The sequence below is a fragment of the Urocitellus parryii genome, chromosome 8 (assembly GCF_045843805.1).
Source record: "Urocitellus parryii isolate mUroPar1 chromosome 8, mUroPar1.hap1, whole genome shotgun sequence".
NCBI lineage: Eukaryota > Metazoa > Chordata > Mammalia > Rodentia > Sciuridae > Urocitellus > Urocitellus parryii.
This window is the reverse complement of record NC_135538.1, coordinates 75,216,153-75,221,567: the sequence shown is the minus strand read 5'-3', so window position 1 is coordinate 75,221,567 and position 5,415 is coordinate 75,216,153. Positions and strand designations below refer to the sequence as shown.

Genomic DNA, 5,415 nt, shown 5'->3' with positions numbered 1-5,415 from the left:
CCATCATAGTACAGCCTTACCTGAAATATCTTAGTATCTCTGGTTGCTCCAAGAATACAAATACTAAACAAAATATGCAAATATAAGGTGATTTTTAGTTCTTTCAAAACTACTTGTCCATATATTTGTTAAAAGTTCAAGTCTTTTCTAGTATATTTTGGTGGGGTAGGGGGAGGGTAGTAGTACCTCTATAAATACATTAGCTAATCTTGCACTTAGTAATGGTATTACAATTAAGTTCACATTTTTTTTATCCATTTCTTTACATGTGAGAAATACTATAAAAGCAAAAAAAGATATCTACTGGCTCCCCCCCCAAAAAAAATGTTGCAAAAACTTACAAAAAAGGACTTTTATTAAATTAAATGTGATCAGTTTTGAAAACATACTTTGATTTCAAAGGTAAGTTTTATTTATTTATTTTTATTTTATTTTACTTTTGTGGTATTGGTTATTGAACCTAGGCATGCTTCATCATTGAGCTATATCTCCAACCCTTTTTATTTTTTATTTTGAGACAGGGTCTCACTAAGTTGCCAGGCTGCCTTGGAATTTTCGATCCTTCCCCCTCAGACTCTGGGGTCACTGGGATTACAGGCATGGGCCACTGCAGCTGGCTGAAGGAAAGTTTTAAAGGAAGTCAATTAGCTAAAAATAGGATGAGGGCGACCCTCTATGTGGACCCTGGTGCCCGCTCACTGGATGCAGCTCAGAATTCCTTTGTTGGCCTCAAGTAACTGATCAAAGTAGAGAAAAAAAGGAGGGGGCCATTATCACTGGAACTGGGAAGAAAAGTATCGGTAGGGAGGAAGTTAAGGCCATGGCTGAAACCATCAATCAAGTCACCTTGGGAAACAGGAGCTAAGAGTGATTTCCAATAGTACTAAATACAGAAACTGCCTTTTGTGAAGACCTATGTGGATATTCTTTTATCTGATCCTAATAACATCTTTTAGAGTTCAGATTCTTATTTCCACTTTTCAGTAAGAAAAATCAGAGAGAGATTAAGTAAATCATCTGTGTTCCCCCAGTTTATAAGTAGCTAAAGTAGAACTAAGACCTAATATGAGAGAAATGTTGAAATGACTGAAAAAATAGACCTTGATTCATGTCCGTCTACAATGAAAACATACCTAGAGTGGGTTTTAAAAAATTAATGTATTTTATTTTTTATTTTTAAGTATTTTTAGTTTACATATTATGGGAGTTTTATACAACTTTTATAATTAATCTGCAATATAATAAAATTAAAATCAATTGGAATTCCTAAAGTTCTATTACAATTTCATGTACCATTTTAAGTCTAAATGCACATGCAGTTTGACAGAAATAGTCATACATTCTTTAAAAATTCAAAGACTTTTAAAATATAGATTTTTTTGCTTTCTCCTTATTGCTTTTTCCTCTACTTACCTCCACATTAAAAATATAATATTTTCTGTAACTTTTCCTTTATTTGCTACTTGTAATAAAACACACACATATATACGTACGTATGCATATCCACATATACATACATATGTAATATTTTTGGTTGTTGTTTTTCTGTCTGTGGGATCATCTTATATGTCATTTAACTACACTCCAAGGAAATCCATCCAACACAGCTAGTTTGGATCTGATTTACTTCTGATGATGGCAGCATAATGCCCTAAAGTATGGATATACCAGAGGGTATTCAAACCATTTTCCTTTGATGGACCTTCGCTTCATTTCTGTGGGTTTTGTTTGTTTGTTCGTTTGTTTTTGCTACTATAAAAAAATCATTGCACTAAATATTCTTGTATGTGACCTTGGTTTATTCTAAGCTGTGCAATGTTCCCTTTCCTTTATTTATTTCTCATTTTCAGTCATTAGCTCACTCAGTTTTTTCATTGGAATCTGTCCTCTGTCCATCTCCAGAGCTGTTGCCTAGTTTTAAGTGTCATGAGATATAACTGGAACTATTACAACTTGTAGTTGCTCTTCTAACTATAAGCTTAATCTTCTATTTCACCTCTTCTCTCTCTCTCTCTCTCTTTCTTTCTCTCTCTCTCTCCCTTCATACTGCTTTTGGGATTGTCTTTCTGATATGCAAATGGACCTTATCTTTTTTGGTAGCCCTTAGCCCCTAAATAGTGCAGTTGGCTAAGAAGGAGAGAAACAATAATGCTGTGGAGATAAGTAGAAACTGGATGCAGAGCTGACAATAGGAGTGGTGACAGGCTTAAGCTTAAGAGGGCCAGTTCCATCTTAACTGCTACCTCCTGCTTAACCTCAGCTGATGAGGCAATGTGGACCAGATTTGCCTGATCTCATTTTTCCCCAAAAGCTTAGAAATCAGTTTTACAGACTTTAATGGAAAACTTTCTATTTACTGGTCACACCAAATATCTGTGATCTGAAACATTTGTCCCATAGGATCAAATGTGGCTCAGCCTGTTTGTGATTCTCATTTCTCACTTTCTCTCCTTACACCCATCATAATAGCCACATAAAATAACATGTAATTCCCAGAATTATCAGTCTCTTCTAAGACCATTTTTTTTCATGCACTGCCATATATTTGTGGATGGTCATTCCCCATTTGTTCATCCTCCACGAGGTTATTTAAATGTTATAAAGATTGTATGATTTAATTAATGCTTTGTCTCTGGATCTACTCAGAATCTTGGGGGAATATGGAGAAAAGGAAAGTGTTATGGTTTCAATCTGAATTGTCCCCAAAAGGCCCATGTGTTAAAGGCTTGGTCCCCAGTGCAGCCATATTCAGAGGTGGAGCTTCTAAGAAGCACTTAGAGTGCTTGTTTAACATGTGCAAAGAATCAATCCTCAGAACCAACCAACCAACCAACCAACCAAACAATAACAAAAGGAATAGCCTTTATTCTTTGTGGTTGGATGCATGAGGTTTGCTCAGGTTTGACCTTGATAAATATCTTCACTGAAGCCTTGTTCATGTCCTCTAGTTATTTATCCCCATTTCCAGAATAACAACAAAAAAGTGTAGTAATAATAAAAAAAATCCCCAAAACTATCATGAATTTCCAAGTTTGAGATATAAATGATTCTGCTCCATTAGTCCCATTTTCCATTCCTATGAATTCAGTTTATAAGAGTCTCTATCTTTCAGAAATGCCTTGTGAAATCCTGTCCCCATCAGACTTTCTGGTTGGGGCCCAGTGTTCATCCTGGCCACATTCCCTAGAGTTCATGTCCTTTGCAGAGCTTTTACTTATGATGATCTAGGTTAAGTCTCAGTGATTTCTGTGAGAAATACAGTTTCTTTTGATAATCTCTAAACTACAGATGAGAATGATAGATAATCTCTTGATTTCTGGTATATTTTTAAAGATCTTTTAATTTTTCTCAGTTAACAATTATTGGACATCTAATTTACAGGTATTGTACTTGGTGCTAGACATACAAAAGTTTACCTGCCTGTGAGGCTTTCACATTTCTATTCAGGAGGCATACATAGAAACAAATTATTCAAAAACAGTGTAACAAATATCCAGACCCAGTGTATCACAAAGGATGGAGAGATCAACATTGTCCATGAGACAGAACAGGTCCAAATGGAGGAAGGCTGTACCATAATGGCTCCAAGGAACCCCACTTTCAGATTTCTTTTGGGAACATGTTATTGTTCCTCCTCAAGCCACATAGAACATTAATGAATCTGTGGGTTTGTGGAAAGTCAGTAACTGTTTCTCAAATTAGCTGGTCATAGGTAGCTTCTATAAGAGTTAATCTAATTTGAGGACAAATATTACCCTATCTTTTTTTAAAATCACATTTGCTTAATTTTCTTTTTCTTTTCCATAGCCAAAGGGTCCTGAAGTTTTGAACATGTAGAACACTATTACCTAATGTATGAAATGGGATTAAAAGTTAACAGGGAAGATTCCAGCCACAAGTTATGAACCTCCTGCAAGGTTGAGTTGTCACTTAGACCTTGACCATGAACCATGAAACATCTCCTCTTCCTGTCTTTCCATAGCTAAAACTTTCCAAGTACATTTCCATTACAAAGTAGATTTAGCCAAAGGGAAGTATTGTATTTTGGTCTGTGTTTCTTAGGAAGTCTAGAAAAAAAGCTAAGTGGTACTGTCTTGTTCATAGCCAGGTCTGACAGTGGTAACCACTTTTCTTCTATTGAGGCCACAATGTCCCTAAAGGCTTGAAATGTTCAGGGCCTCTTGGTCCCATATCTCTTGCTCCCATTAAGCTTCACCTCTCACAAAGGATAGGTGATTGTAAATTCTGTTGGTACATTAGTGAAGGGCTTGTGTTGTATTAAGAGTAATTTGAAGCTGTGTACAGTGGCACACACCTATGATCCAAGCTACTCTGGAGGCTGAAGCAGGAGCATCAGAAGTTTGAGGCTAGCCTGGGCCATATCATGAGACTTTATCTCAATATTTTAAAATGTCTGGGGATGGAGCTTAGTGGTAGAGAATCTGCCTAGCAAGTGCTAGGCTCTGGGTTCAATTCCCAGCACATGCATGTGCACACACATACACAAAAGTAGTTTGAAAAAAGCTTCAGTCATTATAGACGTAATATTTGAAGACTAAATCCAGGAGCATGGGGAAAGAGGGTTATAAACTTTTCTATGAGACTTAAAAAAATTTTTTTAAAGATAACATTCCTGCCATTTTTTCAAAAAGAAGAATGGCATCATCTAGAGAGGCTGAAAAAGGAGGGCAAGGAAATTTTTCAGCAACTCAAATAAAGTAAAACCAGAATGGCTAATATACAGGAGATGTTAAGAGGAATGTATGAGGAGCTGAAGGACATATGCCATATACCAGATGTGGAGTTACTCCATGCCCCTGGAGACACACTGCAGAGTCTTGAATCCATGCAGCTGTATGCAGCCCAGCCGGTGAATCCAGAACTCAGTGCAGGGCCCATCACTAGACTAATCAACAGGCTTAACTGTTTCCAAGTTGATATTACTCTGTATCCAAGAGAGCCAACAGTCTTCCTGTATGGAGAGTTGAGAAGTATGAATGTTGGATGTAATCCTCAAGGTGCCTCCTGGATCACTCCAAAGTCAGAATGCTTTCTTGCCTGGGGTATTTAGGATTTTACCACTGGCAGATATTACTGGGAGGTGGATGTGGAAGACTCTCGGAACTGGGCTTTTGGAATGTGTAAAGATTGGAAAGACAACAGGCATGACAAGATGGATGAGATGGAGAGGCTCTTTCTTCTTGGATGTGTTAAGGAGAGTACCCATTACACTCTCTTTACCACCTCCCACTTGTACTTTAATATGTACCAAGGTCCATTGGCTGAATAGGAACATTCCTGGATTGTGAAGGTAGAACCATGAGCTTTATGAACATAGCTCAAAGTTCTCTGATATACAGTATTCCTTCCTGTTCCTTCTGTTCCCATATCAAGTCTGTCTTTTGCTGTACCTGA

General features: G+C 37.1%; 1 pseudogene; it reads left to right on the top strand.

The window, feature by feature from the left end:
• Nucleotides 1-599: 599 nt before the first annotated feature.
• LOC113198064 (tripartite motif-containing protein 51 pseudogene) lies at nucleotides 600-5,415 on the top strand (annotated as a pseudogene).